Source organism: Lissotriton helveticus, chromosome 11, assembly GCF_964261635.1.
Source record: "Lissotriton helveticus chromosome 11, aLisHel1.1, whole genome shotgun sequence".
In the NCBI taxonomy this organism is placed as follows: Eukaryota; Metazoa; Chordata; class Amphibia; order Caudata; family Salamandridae; genus Lissotriton; species Lissotriton helveticus.
Window position 1 is genome coordinate 129,522,565 of NC_136072.1, and position 16,368 is coordinate 129,538,932.

Genomic DNA, 16,368 nt, shown 5'->3' on the forward strand with positions numbered 1-16,368 from the left:
CGGATTTGCTTAGGAGAGTTCCCAGTGGTTCTAAATAGAGATTGAACAAAGTGGGTGCAAGTATAGAGCCTTGAGGAACACCTTGACCTACCGCCACAGGAGAAGAAAGACTGTTCTCTATTTTGGTCATTTGGGATCTATCTGAGAGGAAGGAGGCAAACCATTTAAGCACAGAGCCCTCCAAGCCCATGCTCCGTTGAAGAGTGTTGAGGAGGGTATTGTGATTGACAGTGTCAAAGGCTGCAGAAAGGTCAAGGAGAATTAGAAGACAGGACCCCCCCGAATCTAGTATCCTCAGCGCGTCATCAACCACTTGCAGTAGGGCTGTTTCAGTGCTGCAGTTTTGGATGAAGCCGGACTGACAATTGTCAAGAAGATCATTGTCCTTGATATGACGAGAGAGTTGTTTCGCTACACATCTTTTTGTGATCTTCGCAAGAAAGGGTAGATTAAGGATGGGGCGGAAGTTGTTGAGGTCTTTCGCATCAGCAGTGGGTTTTTTAAGCAGAGTGGTGACCTGCCCAGTTTTGAAGGAGACAGGAAGGGAGCCTTGACAAAGGGAGAGGTTGACCAGAGTGGTCCAATAGGAAAGGGAATGGGTGTAGAAGTCAATGGCAATGGCACTGGGGATGGGGTCCAGAGAATGGTTGGAGGGCTTTGTTTCGCGGATGCACTTGAGGAGGTCATCTTCAGAGATGGGGTCAAAGTTCTGCCAAATGGTTGAGGATTTGCGCTCCTCTGGAGGGGTAGGATGAGCGACCTGATCCACAAGTGATTTCACTTTTTCATCGAAGAATATAGCGAAATCCGCTGCTTGCTTTGTAGAATCCTCCAACTTGGAGGTTGGGGGGGAGCAGTTAGGAATCTTGAGGAGATCGAATAGTTTTTTGGGTCTATTTTTGGCTGAGTCAAGAAGGGTTTTGAAGTGCGATGCTTTCCCAAGGAAGATGTGCTTGTGGTACTTGGATCTTGCTGAGCGAAGCGTGGCCAAATTATCTGTGGAGGGCACTTGCCTCCATTGTTTCTCCAGGAGTCTTAGCTGGTTCCTTTCTTCATGGAGGGATTTGTTGAACCAAGGAGCTGAGGGAGTGGGCCTTATCTTTTTGCTTTTGAGTGGAGCGACCCTGTCCAAGTAGGGAACCTTATTCTAGTTAGGGTAAGGGGATCACACAGCTAAGATAACCCTGCTCACCCCCTTGGTAGCTTGACATGAGCAGTCAGGCTTATCTCAGAGGCAATGTGTAAAGCATTTGTACATACACACAAAGTAACAAAATGAAAACACTATAAATTGACACCACACCACTTTAGAACAACCAATATTCATCTGAATAAAACAAGACCAAAATGACAAAAATCCAACATACACAAGTAAAGATATCACATATGAAGGTTCAAAATATTTAATTCCATAGGAAACTATGAATCTGTCACTTTTTATCAAAAAGAACCTGGGATGCGTCAAAATCAAAGACGAAAACAGGCGCAGGGGAAGTGAGGCGCTGGAAAAGCAATAGGATGCGTTGGTTCCTTAAGCCCAGGGATGGTAATGCGTTGGTTCCTTACTGCCAGGGGATGTGATGTGTCGGTTTTCCTTACTGCAGCGCAGGGGAGGTGATGCGTTGGTTCCTTGCTGTCAGGGGAGGTGATGCGTCAGTCCTTACTGTCAGGAAAGGTGATGCGCTGGACATGCGGCCTTGGTTCCTTACTGCTTGGCAACATCGATGAAGAACTTGGTGCACAGGGACGATACGTCAAAAATCCAGGTGTGCTGGGTCAATGCGGCGGAACAGATGCTGCGTCCATTTTCCAGCCGCGAAGCAGGTGACAGGTGATGCGTCAATTTCTTCAGAAGGGCCTGCATCAGAGTTGGAGTCAATGAAATGAAATGAAAAGAGAATTTATAAAGCGCGGTAGCTGCCCTGAGGCGTCCTAGCGCTAGAAAGCTGTTCCTTCTTGTAAAAACTGTTAACAAGAGGTTTATCAGAATTTTGTGAAAAGAAAGGTTTTTAGATTTTTGCGAAACAGGAGTAGGTTGGGCTGTGATCTCAGATGAAGGGGGAGGGATTAGCCGCGTTGTAGGAAAAAGATCGACCCCCGCATCTTGATCTCTTAATCCTAGGGACTTTGGCAAGGAAGGACTGAGCAGAACGAAGCTGTTTGGTGGGGTGGTAGGGGGTAATTAAGGGGTGATTAATAGCCGCACCTGTTCTCCAGAACGCTTGGTGGGAGATGCAGAGGGTCTTGAAATTAATTCTCTCTCTGACCGGAAGCCAATGAAGATTTTTGAGGCCGGGTTTGGCTGAAAGGCGGCGGGGAAGCTGAAGCAGGGTGCGAGCTGCACAGTTTTGTATTATCTGGAGCTTTCGTAGGGTGTTTTCAGGGGATCCTAAGTAAAGGGCGTTACCAAAATCCAGGCGGGACTGAATTAGGCCTTGGACTACGATCTGTCTTGCCCCAAAGGGCAGCAGAGGGAGAATCTTGTGAATGAGCCTAAGAATCCCAAAGCAGGTGGCTGATAGTTTGGTTGCCTGACAATTAAAGCTGAGTGATTTATCCAGCTAAAAGCCAAGGCTTTTTATTGTGTCCTTAGGTATGGGGGAGGGACCAAGGGAGGCAGGCCAAATTGAATTGATCAAGGAGGTAGGGGAACTACCGAGGAGCATCAGCTCAGTCTTGGCCCCATACAGCTCAGGCAGGAGGAGGTCATCCAGCTGTTGACTTCCTCTAAGCAGCCCCTTAGGTTGACCTGTGCATTATGAGAGTTGAGCTGATTAAGGGAAACCACTAGCTGAGTGTCGTCGGCATATGTGATGATTTTTATCCCGAACGGGCGGACTATCTCAGCTAGTGGGCTCATATACACATTAAATAGCGTCGGGCTTAGCGAGGAGCCCTGCGGCACCCCATAGCCCAAGGGTTTCCTGGGGGAGATGATATCACCCTCAAAGACTTGAATGACCGGTTGTCCAGAAAGGATTGGAGCCAAGCAATAGCTGACCCTGGGACTCCCAGACTGAGGAGTCGATGTAATAATATTCTGTGGTTCACCGTGTCAAAGGCGGCGCTTAGATCGAGGAGGATGACGGCCAACGAACCTCGCCGATCCAAGATCCCCCTTGCTTCTTCTGTTACGGCAACCAAGGCGGTTTCCGTCCCATGTTTGGGGCGGAAACCCGTCTGGGAGGGATCGAGTAAATGGTTGGTCTCGAGAAACTTGGTCAAGATCTTATTTACGTGTTTCTCCAATATTTTACTCATCCAGGGGAGCAGAGAGATAGGACGATAGTTACTGGGGTTGTTGGGGACAGATTAGGTTTTTTAACAAGTGCTCTGACCATAGCCTGTTTCCAGGGAGTTGGAACAATGCCTCTGGAGAGGGAAGCATTAAGCACTTCCAGGATGATGGGGAGGATGCTATGAGTAGCAGACACCAGGGTGCGCGGTGTGCTGGGTCGCAGGGGGAACCGGACTTTACTTGTTACATAGTGAGGGCGAGCGTCTATTTGGAGAGTGCCGCTCGTGTTCCGGTAGGCAAATGGGTGTAAGGTCGGGGGCACTGTCAGTGGGGGAAAGGAGGTGTAGATCTTTTGGATTTTGAAAAAAAAAAATCCGCTAGGTCGTTGCAATGGCTTTGTGTGTTATGAGTGGGGGGGGGAGGGGGGGAGGGGATTCTGAGGGAGCTTAGTAAGGGTTTTTACGATCTTATATATTTCTTTTGGTTTTGAAGAGGCTGCGCTAATTTTTTCCGTGTAAAAAGAAGATTGCGTAGTTTTGATCTAGTTTTTATACGACCTAATTGCTTCTCTATAGATGATTTTGTTTGAGGGGGGAAGTCTAATCGCCACTTCCTTTCCAGATTTTTACACTGACCTTTCCTTTCCCGAAGTTCTGGGGTATACCATGCTGCCGTTTTTAAAAGTCTTTTGGATTTGGTACAGCGTATGGGAAGTGTGGAGTCCAATGAATTTGAGATCCAGTTGTTATAGTTTTCATTTGCTAAAGTGGGGTCCTGGATTTTCGGGGGTCCGGAGGCCTCTAAGGCTGTTATCCAGTCCTTCAGGGGAAGTTTTGACCAACTGAGCGATTTTCGTGTGGTTGTGTTTGAGAGAAGGGGAATGTGGGTGTTCCAGATGAGAGGTATCATAAAATGATCGGTCCATGGGAAAGGGGACGGGGTGCCCACCGTGAGGTTTGTGCAATTACTAAAAACGGAGTCAAGCAAGTGGCCTTTGGAATGGGTGGGGAAGAGGACAAGTTGTTTTAATTGTAGAGCGGAAAGACTGGCTGTTAGTTCCGCTGCAGGGTGATCTAAGTTATCATCAAAGTGGATATTGAGGTCCCCCAGTAGCGTGTAGTTAGCTGGGTTGGTAGCTAAATCAGCAACAATGGAGGGTAGATCGTTGTGAAATTGTTTTAAGGTACCGGGTGGACGATAGATAAGTGTTCCGGAAAAGCAACTGTTAGGGGAGAAATCAATGGAGAAAGACAGTCTTTCGCAATCTGGAATTGGGTCGGAGGAGCAGCGGCAGGTGTAGTGGTCTTTATAGATAATTTGCTCAAAAGGTGCCGCAGTTTGCGTTCCCTGCTGTTGCACTGCTGAAAATAGGAATTGTTCCATTATAGACCACATTATCCAAAGTTAACCAGGTTATCCGAAATACTCCAATTTGTAAATGTCACTTTTACTCGTATTCTTCGTTTATTTATTGAATCACTCCAGAGACGTCAATTAGGACCAGAATATTTTATTTTCGCAATTTCAAATGCCTTATGTCGCCAATCCAGGCTTTTACATTGGCACGTGCAGTAATCCACATTTCATAGCAAACGCTTGTTAAAACCCAATGCATTTCGAACCCGTAGGTTCTTCGTCAGGGGTCACTGCGAAAGATTAAAAAACAACAGCTTTAGCCAGCCACTCGAGGAATAGAACTCTTAAAAAAGATACCACACCCATTTTAAACATTGGTTATACTAAACAATAAAGATTGAAATATAAAGCCTCCCCTTTCCCTTTTACAGAATCAAGTTATGCCCATTTACCTTGTGCAAGCTGTAACCGGCATTTTAAACCTCTTAATGCCTCAAACAAATGTTGGAAAGTCTTCACCATTTGACCTCCTGCACAAGCCATGCTTAAATGCTACACTCGCATATGTTCCCAATTAAGTGACGTGATAAGAAATAAAACCCAACCCATTCGAGAATTCTGACTCCTCAAAATCCCATAATGCACTTCCCTTGCAGTGTCACACAACCCGAGTGCATCTACCCGAGAACAAAATATAAACTGAAAAGTGTTCATGAAATAATTAGCAGACCAAAATATGCGCGATCAAACTGTTGAAAAACAGTGAAATATTACAATATCATAGCAACATTAGTGTGCAACATTAGAGTTCACAGAATATATAAACATCACTCGAGGTTTCAGTTCCCTTGAAGCTGCTGATTTATGGTGTCATCAAAAGAATCCGCTAGAAACGATATGGTGGTAGGACGTCTCCAAAGTGATAATTTTAAGTGTTCATGTAATCAGTCTTCACTAATCATATGGGGTGCAATCTCGCTGAAGGACGATAATAATTTGCTGAACAAAAGTGAGTTTAGCGGATGCACACCTTCCCTTCTCTGATTTAAGTTATTGCTGAAATTGCCAAAAGAATGCGTGCAGAACAGCGCTGCGTCGTCCACACACAGCAATCATAAGATGCTCAAAAGGTGCCGCAGTTTGCGTTCCCTGCTGTTGCACTGCTGAAAATAGGAATTGTTCCATTATAGACCACATTATCCAAAGTTAACCAGGTTATCCGAAATACTCCAATTTGTAAATGTCACTTTTACTCGTATTCTTCGTTTATTTATTGAATCACTCCAGAGACGTCAATTAGGACCAGAATATTTTATTTTCGCAATTTCAAATGCCTTATGTCGCCAATCCAGGCTTTTACATTGGCACGTGCAGTAATCCACATTTCATAGCAAACGCTTGTTAAAACCCAATGCATTTCGAACCCGTAGGTTCTTCGTCAGGGGTCACTGCGAAAGATTAAAAAACAACAGCTTTAGCCAGCCACTCGAGGAATAGAACTCTTAAAAAAGATACCACACCCATTTTAAACATTGGTTATACTAAACAATAAAGATTGAAACATAAAGCCTCCCCTTTCCCTTTTACAGAATCAAGTTATGCCCATTTACCTTGTGCAAGCTGTAACCGGCATTTTAAACCTCTTAATGCCTCAAACAAATGTTGGAAAGTCTTCACCATTTGACCTCCTGCACAAGCCATGCTTAAATGCTACACTCGCATATGTTCCCAATTAAGTGACGTGATAAGAAATAAAACCCAACCCATTCGAGAATTCTGACTCCTCAAAATCCCATAATGCACTTCCCTTGCAGTGTCACACAACCCGAGTGCATCTACCCGAGAACAAAATATAAACTGAAAAGTGTTCATGAAATAATTAGCAGACCAAAATATGCGCGATCAAACTGTTGAAAAACAGTGAAATATTACAATATCATAGCAACATTAGTGTGCAACATTAGAGTTCACAGAATATATAAACATCACTCGAGGTTTCAGTTCCCTTGAAGCTGCTGATTTATGGTGTCATCAAAAGAATCCGCTAGAAACGATATGGTGGTAGGACGTCTCCAAAGTGATAATTTTAAGTGTTCATGTAATCAGTCTTCACTAATCATATGGGGTGCAATCTCGCTGAAGGACGATAATAATTTGCTGAACAAAAGTGAGTTTAGCGGATGCACACCTTCCCTTCTCTGATTTAAGTTATTGCTGAAATTGCCAAAAGAATGCGTGCAGAACAGCGCTGCGTCGTCCACACACAGCAATCATAAGATGCTCAAAAGGTGCCGCAGTTTGCGTTCCCTGCTGTTGCACTGCTGAAAATAGGAATTGTTCCATTATAGACCACATTATCCAAAGTTAACCAGGTTATCCGAAATACTCCAATTTGTAAATGTCACTTTTACTCATATTCTTCGTTTATTTATTGAATCACTCCAGAGACGTCAATTAGGACCAGAATATTTTATTTTCGCAATTTCAAATGCCTTATGTCGCCAATCCAGGCTTTTACATTGGCACGTGCAGTAATCCACATTTCATAGCAAACGCTTGTTAAAACCCAATGCATTTCGAACCCGTAGGTTCTTCGTCAGGGGTCACTGCGAAAGATTAAAAAACAACAGCTTTAGCCAGCCACTCGAGGAATAGAACTCTTAAAAAAGATACCACACCCATTTTAAACATTGGTTATACTAAACAATAAAGATTGAAACATAAAGCCTCCCCTTTCCCTTTTACAGAGGTCAAATGGTGAAGACTTTCCAACATTTGTTTGAGGCATTAAGAGGTTTAAAATGCCGGTTACAGCTTGCACAAGGTAAATGGGCATAACTTGATTCTGTAAAAGGGAAAGGGGAGGCTTTATGTTTCAATCTTTATTGTTTAGTATAACCAATGTTTAAAATGGGTGTGGTATCTTTTTTAAGAGTTCTATTCCTCGAGTGGCTGGCTAAAGCTGTTGTTTTTTAATCTTTCGCAGTGACCCCTGACGAAGAACCTACGGGTTCGAAATGCATTGGGTTTTAACACGCGTTTGCTATGAAATGTGGATTACTGCACGTGCCAATGTAAAAGCCTGGATTGGCGACATAAGGCATTTGAAATTGCGAAAATAAAATATTCTGGTCCTAATTGACGTCTCTGGAGTGATTCAATAAATAAACGAAGAATACGAGTAAAAGTGACATTTACAAATTGGAGTATTTCGGATAACCTGGTTAACTTTGGATAATGTGGTCTATAATGGAACAATTCCTATTTTCAGCAGTGCAACAGCAGGGAACGCAAACTGCGGCACCTTTTGAGCATCTTATGATTGCTGTGTGCGGACGACGCAGCGCTGTTCTGCACGCATTCTTTTGGCAATTTCAGCAATAACTTAAATCAGAGAAGGGAAGGTGTGCATCCGCTAAACTCACTTTTGTTCAGCAAATTATTATCGTCCTTCAGCGAGATTGCACCCCATATGATTAGTGAAGACTGATTACATGAACACTTAAAATTATCACTTTGGAGACGTCCTACCACCATATCGTTTCTAGCGGATTCTTTTGATGACACCATAAATCAGCAGCTTCAAGGGAACTGAAACCTCGAGTGATGTTTATATATTCTGTGAACTCTAATGTTGCACACTAATGTTGCTATGATATTGTAATATTTCACTGTTTTTCAACAGTTTGATCGCGCATATTTTGGTCTGCTAATTATTTCATGAACACTTTTCAGTTTATATTTTGTTCTCGGGTAGATGCACTCGGGTTGTGTGACACTGCAAGGGAAGTGCATTATGGGATTTTGAGGAGTCAGAATTCTCGAATGGGTTGGGTTTTATTTCTTATCACGTCACTTAATTGGGAACATATGCGAGTGTAGCATTTAAGCACGGCTTGTGCAGGAGGTCAAATGGTGAAGACTTTCCAACATTTGTTTGAGGCATTAAGAGGTTTAAAATGCCGGTTACAGCTTGCACAAGGTAAATGGGCATAACTTGATTCTGTAAAAGGGGAGGCTTTATGTTTCAATCTTTATTGTTTAGTATAACCAATGTTTAAAATGGGTGTGGTATCTTTTTTAAGAGTTCTATTCCTCGAGTGGCTGGCTAAAGCTGTTGTTTTTTAATCTTTCGCAGTGACCCCTGACGAAGAACCTACGGGTTCGAAATGCATTGGGTTTTAACAAGCGTTTGCTATGAAATGTGGATTACTGCACGTGCCAATGTAAAAGCCTGGATTGGCGACATAAGGCATTTGAAATTGCGAAAATAAAATATTCTGGTCCTAATTGACGTCTCTGGAGTGATTCAATAAATAAACGAAGAATACAAGTAAAAGTGACATTTACAAATTGGAGTATTCGACATCCACAGTAGCAGCCTGCGAATCCAAAGAGACACGAGGCACCTAGGGAGGAGGCCCAGCCGCGTCCCTGAGCCAGGAAAGCAGCAGCCACAGCCTCATCAATAAAGAGGCGCAGGGCATCGAGAGGGGCAGCAGAGGAAGATCCATGCCAGCAACCAGCCCAGTCCAAACCAGGCAGAAGTAAGGACAAAATTCCAGTCAGGAAGGACCCCATTCAAAGGACACGAAGTCCCAAGGACACGAAATCCCACGAGAGCTGGAAAAGCGGGCCGGCACAAAAAGCACAGCCAACAGCCAGACTCGCCCCCCAAACGCACCGTGAAACACAAGCGCCGCACCTCCACATACAGAAACCCCTGCCCGCTAAAGCAGGGCACACGGGGACCCGAGAAATCACCCAGGAACGGCCGCTGAAGCAGGCCCAGGCACCAAGGTAAGAGCGGATAATGACAAACGGCCGCTAACGCGAACCGCGTGTCAAATGGCAGACCGCCGGCAGAGGCAGCGCGGGGGGAACACAGAGTAGCAAACAACGGGCGGCCGCTAGAGCAGGCCGCCGAAATAAAATAAAACAAAAGGAACTCACCAAAACTCGAGGCAAACTCCCAACAGCACAGCACAGCCAGGCAACAGGAACTGGTGCAGAAAAAAAAAGAACAGGATGTTTGGTTTCGGCACTTCCCCCTTTATCGTCACGTGATGGTGACGTCATCCTGGGGGAAGTGCAAACAGCTCAGCTAGGCTAGGGGTTCTATGGAGCAGACTAGCTGCTTACTTGTAAGGAATGGGACGGGGAGACAGGACGAGGAGGTAATCTACATTCAAACATGCATAATAACCTCAGTGACCTGCACATGGCCAGCAGAGCTATCCTTTCACACTGGCTCTAGTGTTGACTTGACCCCCACGCTAGTGTTTGCTTCAATGCTGTTGTTCATTGACAAAGTTTATCATGACATTGACCCCTTTGCTTTGCTGGCACATTTGGAACATTATATTGGTGCAGTATTCCACGGCTGAAGTCACTTTGTACGTTACTCTTCTTTGTGACCACAATTCCCACTTTAGGGGTTGCAAACATACAACAGAAGAGTTTGTGTGTGTTTTTGTCTGAGTGAGTATTTCAAAATACCAGGTGAAATACAAGACACACCTTACCATACCCGACTAAAAGTTCCTGTACCCAACCAATTACTAAATAATACATTTATTAGGGGGGTGCAGCACCCCCCGGAAGCTACGCCCCTGGCGGTCCAGAACTCCACATCCCTGTGAGGTGGGGCAGAGACATGTGGGCAATTTGTTTTCTGAACTTCAGTCATCACTCATTCGAAAACAATAAATGCAGACTTTTTGAAGCAGCTTCAAAGTACTGCCTGTAACCCGAGCATTTATTTTCTCGGAATATTGTTAGTTTTCTGGAGACCTGCCCGGTGCAGCATTCACTCGTGGGTTTGGAGCAGGTGAGGGAGGGAGGCGGAAGGTGGAAGGTGGGCGGGTGCCTGGCTGTGCTCATAGTACAGCTGCTCGCTTCCTTCCAAACGACAAAGCATTCTCTGTCACATTCCCTACTTCAAGCCGGAAGTTGTGAGTGGAGCTGTCGAAAAAACACACAGGCGCCTTTCATTGTGTATGCTGTGGCAAACACAGGGTACACGAAATGACAGATGGAACCACAGGGTACACGAAATTACAGATGCAACCACAGAGTACACGAAATGACAGATGCAGCAGGTGCTTTGGTGTCTGGAATAAGAGCCTATAATGGTTTGGCAGCTCTAGAGTAATGAATAGACAAATATATGTTTAAGAACCACCTATTCCCCAGTGACCAAATCACGGTTTCCCTCTACAGAAGCTAGACAAAGGCTGAATTGCATGTTAGCCAGCGTATTTGATCTAACTAAGGAAAATGGCCACACCAGGAATGCACACACTTATTAAATAATTTCCAGGAACACAGATGTTTGTAGGAGGGGGGCTGGGACTCAAACCCTGGTTTAGTTTACAACATCTGACAACCCATACCAACCCTTTCACCTCCCTCCTTTCCAGTCGGTATACATAATCTGGACTTGATGGAGGAAATCTACCCAGATAGTGCAATGAGGCACACCTGAGCCTTTTTACGTGTACAAAAACAACAGGTGATGGACAGAATGTAGAACAATGTCATACATTCACCCCAGTACAGAGATCTGGGCCTAAATCCATCGTTTTTTTGCTCACCATGCCATTCCAGTTTGAACCCAGCCATATGCAAATCAGTCTTGACCCTGTGCCCCATGGGAACAGTCCAGCCCGAACTGCCTCCCTGGACTGGAAACAAGCATCCAAGGACCAGTTTCAGGCTTTCAGCTCTCATCAGCCTGGATTGCTTGATTCCAGTGGCATGGAGAGCACGGAACTCACGTCTGATGAATACCCGTCCCACTCGGGGTAACCATTGCAAAAACAACAGGTGATGGACAGAATGTAGAACAATGTCATACATTCACCCCAGTACAGAGATCTGGGCCTAAATCCATAGTTTTTTTGCTCACCATGCCATTCCAGTTTGAACCCAGCCATATGCAAATCAGTCTTGACCCTGTGCCCCATGGGAACAGTCCAGCCCGAACTGCCAAGCCAGGTCCTCCCTGGACTGGAACCAAGCATCCAAGGATCGGTTTTGGGCTTTCAGCCCTCATCAGCCTGGATAGCTTGATTCCAGTGTCATGGAGAGCACGGGACTCACGTCTGAGCATACCCGTCCCACTCGGGGTGACAATTGCAAAAACCACAGGTGATGGACAGAATGTAGAACAATGTCATACATTCACCCCAGTACAGAGATCTGGGCCTAAATCCATCGTTTTATTGCTCACCATGCCATTCCAGTTTGAACCCAGCCATATGCAACTGTGGGTCTGGACTCACTGGTAGGCCGCATACCAATTTTTGGTGGGTCGCAAAAGTCCTGATCTATATGTAAGCAATATCAAAAATGATTAGCCCTATTTGAGCAAAAGTCCAGTTATAAAAAAAACCTTGCAAGTACTCCCACATAAGACTACGGATGAACCTTCCAGTAGCTGTTGCTGCTGTTTTTTTTTTTTACTTTGAAAAGTCATTTCAACAGAGAATGTGCTCACTATACCATACACAATCATACCGCTTATGTATAGCTTACAGACATAAATTGAGAAATATGGGTGTGGCCTATCGGTTCGAGACTTTGGATCTGGGGAACTAGGTTTAAATCCTGGCATTGGTTCAACATTTTTTGATTCTAGGAAAACCACTAAAGCTCCCATACTTACAATAAAATGAATCTGAACTTGTATAATGTAATCTGGTGCTGACATAATATTATAGAGTGCTCCAATGGCCTTGGCCACTATTTGTGCCATATAAAACTGCAATATATATATATATATATATTCACTGAAAAAAACATAGGTTTCAGGCCTTATATAGTTAGGAATCAGCATTTAAAAAACCTTTGAAATTCACTGAAAAAACCATAGGTTTCAGGAGTTATATAGTTAGGAATTAGTTTTTAAAAAACCTTTGCAATTCACTCAAAAAACTATAAGTTTTAGTGGTGTTATAGTTAGCTGGACATTTTACTCATACAAAACCAATGAAATTGCTCCTATATAGTTAGTTGTACTAACTATATTTCGCGCACCCGCAATCCACTGCTGATGATGTCACATATTAGATCATTCATGACATGGTCAGTGACATCACTGATGACATCTCAAATGACATCACTGATGACATCATCCAGTGAATGTGGTTTGCTTCGTTATTTAAATTTACATTATATATATAGCAATTTACATTGAAGAATGAGTGGATATATATAAATACATATTTGGATGGAGGATTTAGTAGCAGTGTAATTGACTGTTTACTTGACCAATTTATAATGTCTCACTAAATATAGTGGATAGTACCTAACCTCTGTGAATATCTGTATCACTTTGTCAGTTGTTGTGTAAACTGATTCTACAGTTGGTTACTAGCTATGTGAAAGTCTATATTAGTTATTGATTAGTTAACTGAGTATTTGTATGGGAGTGTGAAAGTGTGTGTGATTCGGTGGGGGGTGTGTGACTGTCCAAAGATATGTGAATAGTTGATTTAGTAGATATATGAAGTTAAAACTACATGTTCTAACAGTTTGGGTGAGGGAATCTCTTTATGGGTGTGGTGATGAGCAAATACATTTCTCAAAGGTACAGGTCCAACAAACTAGAAAACTAAAAGGCAGTGTATGTGTCAGTTGTTGTATATAAATAAGTATACATAAGACACAATGATTGTGTGAGTGACTGTATGGATAACTGTATACTTGTAATAATGATTTTATAATTCACTAAGTATGACTTACTATCTAAATGCATAGAAAAAGTGGTGTTTGTATAAGTGTTTTGCTAAGTAAATATGTAAGTATGATCCATTGTTTGCATAAGTGAGTAGGATGACTTCATATGTGAATAGGATGCGTGCTGTTGTTTAATGTCGATATAGATGTATAAGTATTTTTGATAGTGTTCTATTGTTCATTGACAGCATGTATGAGTGAATCCATAGGTAAGTGATTAGATGTGTGTATACATCTATGAATCACTGAGTGGATTTTTAGATACTTGTATTGCTGTGAATATGGATTTAAATAAGATACACTGTATTTTACAAACAGTGATGAAAAATTGTAATAGTGTATGAAAAGGTTTATGTGATTGTCACGTGGATGATGTCATCAGTGATGTCACTGACCATGTCATGAATGATCTAATATGTGACATCATCGGCAGTGGATTGCAGGTGCGCGAAATATAGTTAGTACAACTAACTATATAGGAGCAATTTCATTGGTTTTGTATGAGTAAAATGTCCAGCTAACTATAACACCACTAAAACTTATAGTTTTTTGAGTGAATTTCAAAGGTTTTTTAAAAACTAATTCCTAACTATATAACTCCTGAAACCTATGGTTTTTTCAGTGAATATATATATAGTTAGGATTGTTTTCCATAGGGAAATCGCAACAATCTATTGGGAACAACTTTGGCGCCGGTTGCGGAATCTTCCTGACATTTTCCTTAACTTTGCCTCGCGGCGCTCCGCTCCTTCCCTGAAAGTTTGGGGGGGATTCGTCAAGCGGGGGCCGAGATAAAAGGGGGGTCCCAAAACGTGTTTTCCCCATGTTAATTTCCATAGGGCGGTTGGACTCACTTTTAGCCTGAACGGCGGAATGGTTTTCCACCAAACTTGGCAAAATTGTAGGGACTGGTAGCCCGATGTGCCTTTGCTATGTCTCAAGATATGTGCTCCAGTGGTTTTTACGAAAATTAACTTTGAAAAAATATATATTGGGCTACATTGGGCTATATATATATGTTAGAGCCCAAATGTAGCCCAATGTAGCCCAATGTAGCCCAAAGATGGCCACCAGAGACAAAAAAACAAATGTAGCCCAAATATCAGCCAGATGTAGCCCAACTATAGCCCAATGACAGAATGTTCCAGAGTGTTCTAAAGAACAACTAGGGTGCTAACAGTCTTACTTATGACAAAAGTATGGCACACCTGAAGTCATCTTGATTGGAATAAAGTGGTAACACTTAAAACATTTAATTTGCAAAGGAAAAAAATGAGGGGGTTCATTTTGCCATAGCAATTATGATTAGTGCTGAAGAAAGAAAAATCAGGGCACATTTGGAGTGACTTCTCAAATCCTCTTATATTTCATTAAAAAAATTCTGATATGCAGTCTCCCAAGATGGCTACCAGAGACAAAAGAGCCCAAATGTAGCCCAAATATCAGCCAGATGTAGCCCAACTATAGCCCAATGACAGAATGTCCCAGAGTGTTCTAAAGAACAACTAGAACGCTAACAGTCTTACTTATGACAAAAGTATGGCACACCTGAAGTCATCTTGATTGGAATAAAGTGGTAACACTTAATACATTTAATTTGAAAAGGAACAAAATGAGGGGTTTCATTTTGCCATAGAAATTTTATATATATATATATTCACTGAAAAAACCATAGGTTACACACCAGTTATAGTTAGGAATTAGTATTTAAAAAACCTTTGAAATTCACTGAAAAAACCATAGGTTTCACACCAGTTATAGTTAGCTGGAAATTTTACTTGCATAAAACCATTGAAATTCCCACGTTATAGTTAGTTGGACTCACTATAACTTGCACGTCTGCAATGCACTGCTGATGACGTCACATATTACATCACTCATGTATATATTTAAATATTTAAACATTACTCGCTAATATATGTATTCACTAAGATACACTTAATAAGCCAGTTAACCAATCAATTTTTTTTTTTAAAACACTGAAAAAACCATAGGTTTTAGGCCTTATATAGTTAGGAATTAGCATTTAAAAAACCTTTGAAATTCACTGAAAAAAACCATAGGTTTCAGGCCTTATATAGTTAGGAATTAGCATTTAAAAAACTTTTGAAATTCACTGAAAAAACCATAGGTTTCAGGCCTTATATAGTTAGGAATCAGCATTTAAAAACCCTTTGAAATTCACTGGAAAAACCATAGGTTTCAGGCCTTATATAGTTAGGAATTAGCATTTAAAAAAACCTTTGAAATTCACTGAAAAAACCATAGGTTTCAGGAGTTATATAGTTAGGAATTAGTTTTTAAAAAACCTTTGAAATTCACTCAAAAAACTAAGTTTTAGTGGTGTTATAGTTAGCTGGACATTTTACTCATACAAAACCAATGAAATTGCTCCTATATAGTTAGTTGTACTAACTATATTTCACGCACCCGCAATCCACTGCTGATGATGTCACATATTAGATCATTCATGACATGGTCAGTGACATCACTGATGACATCTCAAATGACATCACTGATGACATCACTGATGACATCATCCACGTGACAATCACATACACCTTTTCATACACTATTACAATTTTTCATCACTGTTTGTAAAATACAGAGTATCATATTTAAATCCATTGTCACAGCAATACAAGTATCTAAAAATCCACTCAGTGATTCATAGATGTATACACACATCTAATCACTTACCTATGGATTCACTCATACATGCTGTCAATGAACAATAGAACACTATCAAAAATACTTATACATCTATATCGACATTAAACAACAGCACGCATCCTATTCACATATGGAGTCATCCTACTCACTTATGCAAACAATGGATCATACTTACATATTTACTTAGCAAAACACTTATACAAACACCACTTCTTCTATTCATTTAGATAGTAAGTCATACTTAGTGAATTATAAAATCATTATTACAAGTATACAGTTATCCATACAGTCACTCACACAATCATTGTGTCTTATGTATACTTATTTATATACAACAACTGACACATACACTGCCTTTT